The sequence below is a fragment of the Physella acuta genome, unplaced genomic scaffold (genome assembly GCF_028476545.2).
Source record: "Physella acuta isolate Inbredline_101_S28 unplaced genomic scaffold, ASM2847654v3 ptg001017l, whole genome shotgun sequence".
NCBI lineage: Eukaryota > Metazoa > Mollusca > Gastropoda > Physidae > Physella > Physella acuta.
The window spans coordinates 168589-180994 of NW_026732534.1; the positions used below are offsets into that span (position 1 = coordinate 168589).

Consider the following 12406-nt stretch of genomic DNA (forward strand, 5'->3'; position numbering starts at 1 on the left):
CGTAATTTAAGACACACTTTCTTTAATTATAACAAAATTGCTGTTTTATCACTGCTGCAGGCGTGAGTTTCTCGTTATTCTTGCAAACGATATAGTTTTACAAATCCACAAGTGATTTGTTTTAGTTTTTAATACTAAGTATCACATGAAAAATGTATTATCTACATATTTTAATACTAAGTAGCACATACAAAAATATTCTTTATATATTTACTTGTAGTTCAGACCAGATGGCGAACATTTTGTCCGGCAACCAATGTCGTAATCCAGACGGCCGTAGAGGACCTTGGTGCTACACTTACATCAATGGGACCAACTGCAACATTCGTTACTGCGATGCTTGCAACTTTAGTCAGTTCATTTTTACCCCAACTAATTTTTTTTTTTAAAGTCTTGATTTAAATTTTATCATTTATTTAAATTTGAAGAAAAATAATTTATTTAAATCTTAGATTCGTAAATACTTCACTTTGAGATCACTTGTAATGCTAAATTAATATAATTTACGTCATCTTTCGCCCAGAAAGGCCAATCGATTCCATCAAAAACTGTTCAAGTCTGATAAGCGCTAACCCAAACTTCTGCAGCTCCAGTTTACAAAAGTTTGGTTGTTTTGTTTCTTGCAATTTTACAGTACAGCCTACAGCTAGAGGTGTATTTGTTTTAAGATTGTATTTATTAAAGTGTTAGGTTTTAGTGCACTATCTAAATAAAAGCGCACAGACAGCCATTGTTTTCTAATCAGTAAATTTAAGGAACACATAATGTAAAACACAAACGAAACATTCTACAATAATAATTACATTAATGATTTTGTTAAAATGATGCTTATCGTTTTCATTTAGTAACATTTTATCATGATTAAGTTTGCAATATTTTCAAGAACTACAAACATCTTTCTGTAAAAAAGTTCAGCTACATCAACGTTAAAATAATTAATTTATCAAATTATGATATGGCACACTTGAAATCAAGCCTTGCTATACCTTAAACTTAACCGTAATAATTAAAACTATTCTAAAAGCAATATAAACAAATATATGTAAGCATGTGATACACATCTTAAATTATTTTCTTGCAATGAATCAAAGTTAGCAATGAACTAACATCAAAGCACATGTTTTGATCTTCACCAAAACCATATTTAAACTAATCAATTATAATGATTTGTTTCAACCAGCGGCCTGTGGTCCACCTAACATCCCTAGCGATGGCAAATTACTCCAGCCAATGAGGTCGTCATATAAAGAAGGCGAGAAGGTCCAGGTGATGTGTGCTCTAAATAACGATACTGGGCTGCCAGTTGACTTGTACTGTACGGCCACTGGATGGACGCCTCTAGCTAAAGCTTGCACAAGTACGTCGTATGTGTTATGTTAAATCGACTATACATTTATTGGGATAATTCAAAGAAAAACTATACTATAAAAACTATACATTATATATATATATATATATATATATATATATATATATATATATATATATATATATATATATATATATATATATATATATATATATGCTCAATGTTTTAGGTCTATGTGAGGATAAAGTGGACACATGCGAGAGTGTGATGACCAAAACACCTAATTTTTGTGTCAACACTAAAACAGCCGACTCAGCAAAATCCTTCTGCTCTTTGTCGTGTGGCTTCTGTTCTGGTAACTATCATTATGCATAGTACCTATTTCTTGTTATTAACTCTCCATGTATTATAAAACACAACGATGTAAAACAAATAAAATTTGTTCCTTAAAAATAAGATCATCGATATGTTCTTAAAAATATCAATAGAAAAAGAGTATGAGTATACGTAGGAAAATACCATAACAGACTTATATTTTAACAGCGACACGTTGAACAATCCGTAATAATACTTCGATTGTTTTAGATGTGGTTACAAAGTGTTCGACTCCATCAAGTGTCACATACACCAGGACGTCTGCTCTAGCTACCATCAAACCAGGTCAGGTCATGACCTTCACCTGCAATGCTGGCCAGTACTACGTGTCAGGAGATCTCAGCAGGGCGTGTTCTATGTCTGGGAACTTGCTAGGAACTGAACCTGTCTGTCAATGTAAATTAACATTAATTTTATTTATTGCGGATCATTTTTTCAATAAAATTATTTTCTTTTAATTTTAACTATTTTACTTTTTGACAACATGCAATATGCAAATTAACTTTTGCACAAATAATACAATAATGAAAACACAGGTTTTATATATAACATGCATGTTAATTTAAATAATTTGATAATATATACGCAAAGCCATTATTCTAATGTACATATTTTTTTTAGCCATACATGTTACTATTTCCTATAATATTAACCTGTATCAAAATCATAGATGTACAATGTCAACACTTACAAATCTCGTAGAAACATTTTCCATTTGAATTTTGAACATAAGACCCGAAAAAGTAAACTATTTTCTATATAAAAACTATCATGTAACTGATATTTGTCATTTTATGAACACAGCGAAGCCTGTAGCCACAGATGTGAACTTGAACTCAGTCAAGAGAAGATGGGAAAGTCTGCCTGTTAAGACGGTTGTCATCTTGGATAAGGATGGTTACAGGTTAGTTCTTTGAGTTTCTCGATTTAGTCGATAGTACCAATGTATCATACAAGTTTGGTACAATTTAAAATAAAAATTAAGATACATTTACAATCATATTGCCTTCTTTAAAATTAGATGTTTGATTTAAAATTAAAATACACGTGTAGACAAAAAGAAAATGTTTGTACTTTGCAAGTTGGGTTGTTAGTTTATAATTTTTAAAGTATACTTCGCGGCATTAACAACATAATATGTCATCTATTGATTTGTTTTATGATAACAGAATACCATTTAACGGCACTATATCAACCTGGTACTACTTCTGTCAAGCCTCTGGAACTGTGTATTTCACTGTGTACAGGAAAATAGGGTTAATCTTTTTTTACATATTGAATATAAGGAAATAGTAATAATAATAATAATAATAATAATAATAATAATAATAATAATAATAATAATAATAATAATAGTAATAATAATAATAATAATAATAATAATAATAATAATAATAATAATAATAATAATAGTAATAGTAATAGTAATAGTAATAATAATAATAATAATAATAATAATAATAATAATAATAATAATAATAATAATAATAATAATAATAATAATAATAATAATAAAAGACTCCATGACATCGCAATGATTGTTTACGTGTGACACTTTATTATTAAATAAAACTGTTTTTAACCCTCAGAACTTCATACAGTTTAGTCGGTTATAATGCCGTAAACTGTCAAGCCGACTTCCAATGGAGCGAGACTTTAGCAGCCGCCGACCAAATCTCAGTGCTTGAAGATGATATCGTCGGCGTCTTTACCACGGATGTAAACACGATTAGCGCAAACAATTGTAAAGATTCCAAAGAAAAACTTATGAACCTACCAATAGCTACAAACGTTGATGCTGTTACTAAACTTAACTCCAGTAGTTTTAACTATGTCAACTGCTACATACTGTCGCTAGGTTGTAGAGTTGAACCAGGTAAGTTTTATTTATAATTGACGTATCGTGTAATGTTGTATATATGCTTAAAACTGTATACAGAACAGAGTATCAATAAAATAACTTTAATAATATTACAGCGTAAATTTGAAATTCAACTTTATAAACGTATTCCTTCTCTGCACGATGAAACTACTGACTTCTCATATAATCAAGAACGGAAAATAAAGAAATTTCAAAACGTTAATGTTTTCATATTTTATTTTATTTTTTGATACATTGTAGGTTACTCGAATTGAATTGAAACGAAGAGAATTGTATTTATGAATAATGGGTAGGTTGAAACAAATATTGAGTAGGTCAACTGACAGAGAGGAAAATTTGGTTGAAATGTCAGGGATATATATATATATATATATATATATATATATATATATATATATATATATATATATATATATAAATATATATATATATATATATATATATATATATATATATATATATATATATATATATATATATATATATATATATATATATATATATTCATCCTATGTATGGTTCAACAAGTGTAACATAATATTAATATTAAAAAAATTCTACTTAATCCTACGTGGTAAATATAGCCCGCATTTGGTTCAGTTATCCAGTGTCGTATTTCACTGTTTGGTTCTACAGTAGCACGATTATATAGGATCATCTTTTAAATTATATTGCAACAACTATATAAGGAAGCCCATGTTACGTTTTTTGTCTCGATAACATAAGGATGCGTAAATTCACAATGAGTGGCTGGTAAGAACCAGTAAGTCCCGGGAATTAAATAGAATAATCCCCAAGCTTATGCCTTATGTAATACTTAAACTTAAGCAAATATTCAGTTTCAATCGATTTTGAGTTCGTACCGGTGCACTACTTCACTAATTTACTGAATGACCTCAAGTGGAGCAACTGCATAACCCTAGATGAGGACGGGTGGTGGAATATGTGGAATGGGTATATTTAGGATTATTCCTCAGTGAAGGGTGTGTTATGCTAACAGAGATACTAGAATCATGCAGTGGTGCCTCAACGACGTGTTTTGTTTGTTTTAGGCCATTTATCATTTTTTCATTTTTTGGCCAGTTCACTTTACAAATACGATTTTCTTAATGATCGGCTCAATCGTTATAACATAGTCAAACGTTTACGAGAAAAATGAAAGCAAAGTAAAAATATCATGCATATAAACGGATAATTACAAAACTACAAACATAAGAAAATAACAAATTCCTTACCATAAAACGGGTTTGTTCTATGGGACATATTCGCAGTTGCCTTTGCTTTAGGATGCATTTGTTTTATGCAACATGTTTTCGAGATAAACATTTTTCACTCATCATCTTACCCATTTTGTACCCAAGGCAGATGTGGCAGATGAAGTAGAGTTCATCTGTTTTAATGACCTCAGAATGGCATCCAAAGGGAATAGTGTGGTCTGCGCAAAGCCCAGCCACCTTAGTTTCGCTGAGTTGGGTACCCATCAGAGCTGGGTAGACTCGTAGACGTCCTGAAGGCGTTCTAATATATACTTGATTCCTTTTTCAAGCTGCGCCCCGTCGATTGGGGGCATTTGGAGCCTACTTTCGGTTTAAAGAGGCACCCTACAATAGGGACAAGCTGGCACACGACGTTCGATAAATAAATAAAACTAAGAGCATCCCACGATACACTGACACCTGGGTGGTTGGCGATGTATATTCTACTTCACTATTACTGAGGGTGACTAACGTATACTCAAGGCCTCTATACAGCACGCCCAGGAACGTCTGAGCGATAGTGCGGACAAACCCGGGCAAACCCTCGCCATAACAAATATTATCTAAAAAATACAGCACCTGCTTTATTTACATTAAACTAACTCAGTTTTTTTTTAAAACAAAACAAGATCACTCGTCTAAAATTACTCGATGCGGGTCTACGACAAATTCCCGAAAGACACTTGCCCGAATGCCGTTTGCCCGGAGGCCGATTTCCAGAATGGACACTTGCCCGAATGCGACAAATGCCCGAATGGATACTTGCCCGAATGCGACAAAAGCCCAAATGGACACTTGCACGAATGCGACAAATGCCTGAATGGACACTTGCCCGAAGGCCGTTTGCCCGAACAATGTTAATATTATATATTGCCAAACAGTCATTCGTTATCAATTTAAATTTGAAATTATCCCATTAAATACAATAATCCCATAGCTCGAGGATGAGGTATAGATTTAATCATCTCATGTTGAAGTTCGATTACTTGCTAGTACAATCATACCAATTCAGTATATTTTGGGGACGTCTATTCAATCAACTAGAAAACAGCTGCAATAAACAAAAATGGCTGATATCCCTCTCATAGGCTCTTAAGACTGTTTTTATAAATATTTGAAATGGTATTGTGACTCATGCGGATAGAGTATATAAATATTGTTATAAATTAATTCTGTTAAACTCACAGTTCACAGCCAGAGTGTCGGGACTTGAAACTAAAATTTAACGTATGTAACTATTCTATTTTACTGCATTAAATTGTATAATTGTTTTTCTTGATTAGATGATAGAAGGTCACGTTTATTATGGTTGATTTTGTTTGCTTTTTACTTTCTCGTATATACGAAGTATAGAGAAAGTCTTGTAATCGTGCAAAGAAAAATCGAGATTTTTACAAATCTTGAAGTGTTACGCCTCCCTGAGTCGGAAAAACATAGTTTTGCAATCTTGTCCGTATGTCTGTGGGTATGTGTGTCTGTGTGTCTGTGTGTCTGTAAACACGATAACTTGAGTACCGTTACAGCTAGGTTGATGAAATTTCATATATAAGTATTTTATCAAAATCGTTGATCTTTATCGACTTTTGAACGATTTCCGATAACAGGAAGTGGTACTTTTTCTACTTTGAATTTTACAAAAGCCTATAACTTGAGTACTATTTCAGATAGATAAATGAAATTTTATACGTAAGTAAAAGATCTAATCATCTACCCTCTATCACATTTTGAGTAATTTCCGTTGACCGAAAGTACTAATTTACGCTATTTCCGATTTCACAAAAAACGCAGGTAAATTTATAATATTCCGCACTTTTATGCACATTTTGTTTTGGCGTTCGCTTGGTGCGCAAATCTTTTTTCTACGAGATTCTAATCTCTTTTTACAAGCTTTTATTTAACTCACTTCCTCTGTCGTCAGTCTGTCGTCAGTCTTTCTGTCTAGATCGAAACGCCGGAGTGAAAATTCGGACACTTCTACTTGACCGATACGATTCACATTTGGCACGTAGGTCAAGACATGAAGACAATGCAATCTTAAATTAAATTTGACTTAATTGGATGCCTAATTATTTTTTATGAATTAATTAATATTTGGACCGAATTAGTAGGCATGTCTATCCAACCACACCACACGCGTCATCACGTTCAATAGCTGCGCCATCACGTTCAATGGCTGCGCCATCACGCGCAATGGTTTTTAGTCATGTAACTCTATTGTAAAAACTCATAAAAAACGTTTTAATAACAAGCTTTTATGTAATAATGCACTAAAAAGTAGAAAATAAATTATAGACTACTATTTAATAGCGTGGATGTCTTCCTTAACATTAGTAAAGGTATCCAATAGATACTAAAGTGACCCACGCTTTTCTTTATAGTTATTTAAATAGTAGTCTATAATTTATTTTCTACTTTTTAGTGCATTATTACATAAAAGCTTGTTATTAAAACGTTTTTTATGAATTTAAAAAAAAAAGTTTAAGTAATTAAAAATCATGTCTACATTCCGAGTTGCTATCCCACGTAGTGTTACATAAGAATATTCGAGAAAGTTTAGGGGAGATCACTCCCGGTTTAATTATTTCCATAGTGCTATTTATTATTTCAACTAGCACATCTTAGTGGTAGCACGAATATTGCATTACAATGATATCTTCGCAAGTTTTTTAATTTAAAAATTACTTTAGCCCTAAGTTGTGAATTTTTCGTATGCATTCTTCGCACCAAAGGGTATGTTTTTAAATACTCTAATTGGTCGATGATTTCATAATGTTTTTTTTTCAAGTTTAATATTCACCTCAACCTAAGAATGATGAATTTCTTTAAAAGCGCATTGTTCTTTTCTTACACTGTTAATGTTAAATTAATGTACAATTAATGGAAAATGATTAATACTAAATTATTTTAAATTTTCGATATAGTTGTGCATATAAATATTTCAACTTTTTCAAGGTTTTTTTCAGTAGAATAAGTTTCTAGTTAGGGGTGTTTGTAAATTCGAGAGGCGCGGGTGGGCGTGGTAAGGTGTGTAGTAGGGTGTGTTGGGTCGTTATGACACTAAGGGTGTTGGTGTTGGATTGATCTGAAGACAGATCTCTACAGAGGGATGATTGTGTTGATAGTAAACAACACATTTAATAAAATATGTATAAATGAAATTTCATAAACCTAACTGAAACGATATTCAAGATATCGTTTCCACATGCATAGGCCTGTAAAGTTCAAATTTACAGCAAAAAGTATGTTTATAATTAATAATATATTTTTGTGACTAGGCCTCGTCATGATGCTGTTTAAAGGAGTTGTGCTTGTTCTTATTTGTATTCATCTAACTGCAGGCTCGTTCAATGATGACCAATCGGACAAAATGTAAGATACTAGAATTCTAGTTACTTACTCCCCGATAAAGCATTTCTTTAAAAAAAACATTTTCAAAATAGAAAAGGAATATCACCTTCTGATAAAACACGTTATTTCTAAACTAGTAATAAAATATATCATACCTAATTTATTTATTGGATGCATTTAAAACGTTTTTCAACTTGAACCCCCCCCCCCCCTTTTAAGTTTCAATTTGCATCCCCCCCCCCATATTTTTTTTTTTAATTTATAATGCAAAACTGCAGCTAGATTGAGATTTTAATTAGTTTTTCTAACCCATTTTGGTGCCCCTTAAGGTCGGCGCCCGTTGACATATGTATCCTCCCCCCCCCGCCCCCTACTCTCGCTACGCCTCTGATTTTGTTTGTTTTTCTTCCACTACTTATCACTTTAGATTTAATCTTGAATAGCGTTTTTATAATATTGTTAACCTCTCAGACCTGATGAGCCAGCCCAGAAAGGTGAACAACCACAGCAACACACGGACGAGCCAGTAGTAAACTGGAGAAAACGTGCCGTCTTCAACTCTACGATCTACTGGGATTTCAAAATTCCTTATGTCATCGATAGTTCCTACGCTGTACTAGGTAGCCATTGACTAACAATGTGGAGGGGGGGGGGAGGGGAACGGTAAACGAAAAAAGTCACACAAAAAACCCCAGAAAAAGTCAGTTTTTGCTAGGAAAAAAATCACAGAAAAAAAGTCACAAAAGAAAACTTTTATCCAAAAAAAAGCCACAGAAATAAAGTCTCAGAAAAAAATCTCAAAAATATTTCATTAAAGTGTGTGTGTGTGGGGGGGGGGGGGTGGGATGGGAAGGCTGATTACTAGCGCAGAATTATTCTTTCGAATTTTAAATTAATATCAATATTTTGCAATTGTTTCTTGCTTTTATTTTTTAAAAAAAACTGGGTTATCATGTATATGCGATTAAGTAAATGATTTCCATACCTCTACTCTGATCTGTGTGATGCCCAAATACTTACCATCTCATAAGTCGGTAAATACACTTCAGTTTAATCTTGCGACCTCTGTAAGATTGTAGCAAAGAAATCTATTATCTTTTTTACGGGCTCGTGTTTATTTTATAGGCCCCTACTACACGACGATCTTAAAACGTGCGATTCAGTACATCATGGACCACGTTTGTTTAACTTTTGTTGATGAAACAAACAGATGGGACTCCAGCGACCCGAACTGGTTTATAAACAACGGTTACGTGATAAACAAATATATATGGATAAAAAATAATACAGGGTGAGTAGACTTACGTAGTGTGTTAACGTTGTATATCAATTTAAATGATACAGCTAAAGAAGCATTGGATAATCATAATAACTTCAAGATTACTACATAATCTTGTCTATGCTAGCTAGATAAGAAGTGATTCCCCCCCCCCCTTCCTAAAATCTGGTTTCAGCCTTGGTCAACTCATGTAGGCTGGTAATTGCGCTAAAATTACAAACCAATTTGCTGATCACTTGTTGTTCTTTGTCTGTATAGCGAGTTACAAAATGCTATTTGTCTTATACTATGTTTTACAAGAAATAATTATTGTCATTTTAGTTAGAGTTCTGAAACTGTTTTCAATTTTCTAACAAATCAGTCTTTGTTTTTCCAATTTCTTAAAAATTCCCATCAGCGTGTTACCATTTTAATTCAATAGTATCATTTAATTTATATTTTTACATATTATTGTTGTAATCAATATCGATTTTACTACTACTGATGGACATGTATTCATGTTAAGAAATGTTGAGACATTACAGAAAATGTAACACTTTGTTGTTTTTTGCGACATTTAGATGTTATTGTGAGTTCTTCTTTCTTCAAAGATAGACGATAAACTGCTGGTACATTTCACAACTTTATTTACAATAGTAAAATCCACAAAGAATACAGTTCATTCAGTAATCAAACATCCACCGCTCGATATAGCATATATAAATAAAGTGGGTGAATACACAAGATAAAATCACAGGAATTATACTGGATACATCTTAAGTTCTAACAGTCAACACACAAAGCTTCCCCTTACATTCATCTAGGATTCTAGGCGGTCATTTCGAACATCTCATTTACCCCCATTATATAGCCCTACATTCACTCTCTTCAGTCAGTGAGCTATCTCCAAAAACCATTAAAAATACAGTGATTGATCGCTCACGCATTCACTTCCATTGGCCAGGTATTCAACTATCAAAAACGTTTCACTCCAAATACAATTCACCAAATAAAGTCTGTTACAGAAAATAATCGTTATTTTAATTTCTAAGGATTATATTATTCACCTGTTAACTTTGCAGATGTAATGTTGTCGGTAGTGTTGGTATAAACGAAAAGGTGCAAGTCTCTCCATGCTGGGATTTTGTAAGTTTTGAAAAAAAAAGTTATAATAAATATTTACCACAATTTTACTATTCTACTACATATTCAATTTTTTGGTAATAAACAAATAATATTATAGATAATATTCTATTAGACATCAGTCGCATTATTTTTTTTTAAATTGACAGTGGATAAACCTACATGAGATGCTGCACTCGCTTGGTGTTGCACATACGCAACAAGGATATCTAAGTCAAAATTATTTAACACTCAACTTCGACGATATTCAAGACGGTAATTTGTTGTGAATGGTGAAATTGTGTATACCGATCTTACAGCATGTATATTCCTTCATTCTTTCATTCATTAAATGTTTTCATTCTTTTATTAGTTTATTAGTTCATTCGTTCATTCATCTATTCCTCCATTTATTCATTGGCTCTCTCTTCATTTTTTTTTTCATTGGTCCATACTTTCATTCTTTTATTCATTCATTCATTCGTTCGTTAGTCTATTCCTCCATTAATCCATTGTCTCGCTCTTTCTCTCCCTCTCCCCACCCCCACCCTCTCTTTCTCTCTCTTTCGCTCTCTCTCTCTCTCTCTCTCTCTCTCTCTCTCTTCGTTTCGTTCATTCATTTAAATATCTTTGTTATGAGATTAAATCACTGTTGCTTTAAAACGACAGTAAAAAAATATGAATGTAAACGTTTACAAGTACGATTAATAAGACTATGCCACTGTTCCATTTCTGTCATCTTTCAAGAGGATACAGTGAGTTACCTTTACTTTCCCGAACTTGAATCAGCTTGAAACAAAGGACAAGCTATTAACTCTTATCCGTCTAACAAACTACCAGCGAGCTCACGAGTTGTTTTCTTTACAACATGACCACAAAGCCCCATTAGTTAACTATGCGAAAGAGATATTGCATGTAGCTTATTCAGTATACAATACAATATCGAATGTAGTTTACTCATTGTGTCTAATATTCCAACAGGATACCGTGGTGCGTATACGATGTATAGAAATGAATCAGGTTTGCTTGACAAATTTTTCGATCCGACGTCATCGGTCATGTACGGTCTAAGTGTATGTTCAACTTTGTTTTTCTATTTATGTAAAACATGTTTTTTGTATTTATGTAAAACATGTTTTTTCTATTTATGTAAAACGTGTTTTTTGTATTTATGTAAAACGTGTTTTTTTTTTAAGTAACACTTGTTTCTGCTTATCACGATAGCTTTTTGGCTTTTCATCTAACACAGTGGCTCTTGACTCTTAACCTGTGTTCGATGGAACCCCATGGGAGTCAGACTCAAGGGTTCGGAGGGGGGGGGGGGGGTCAAGACGCATGATTCACAATCGTATATTTTCAGTGCCGACGATAGATGTATTAAGAATAGTTTGGTGAATGCGCATAAGAAAATAGTTGGTTTCGGTAGAAACAAAAAGGTTAAGAACCACATATCCTGCAACATGATCTAGCCAGTGAATGCTCATCAGTATAATGAGCTGGTGTTTTAATACAGTTTTCGTGAACAAATCACTGTTTGACCATGGTTAAATAGATAGCAATATTATTGAATTTCGTTTAATGATTGAGATATAATGAGATAATCTATATTTAATAGGTAGTTCGTTGATTTAAATAGAATTAAGATAATGTATATTTATTTCTTGATATTTGATGATTTAGATATAGATAATTAAAATTTATATTTAGTAGCTGGTTTTTCGATGTTTAAATAAAAATAAGATAATGTAAATTTTGTATTTAAATTATCATTTGCTTCTAAATTATAATATGAAATTTTTATTGAAATATAAGTTAACTATTTTTTAAGAAATTTTTGCATAATAGTTAACTTGAAA

At 32.4% G+C, this 12406-nt stretch overlaps 1 long non-coding RNA gene across 1 annotated transcript; it reads left to right on the forward strand.

The window, feature by feature from the left end:
• The first annotated feature begins 8647 nt into the window (after window positions 1-8647).
• On the forward strand, window positions 8648-10573 carry LOC131954643 (uncharacterized). The gene is made up of 3 exons (XR_009388786.1): window positions 8648-8790; window positions 9296-9461; window positions 10511-10573. It is a non-coding gene; the product is annotated as an uncharacterized LOC131954643 (long non-coding RNA).
• The last annotated feature ends 1833 nt before the right edge of the window (window positions 10574-12406 follow it).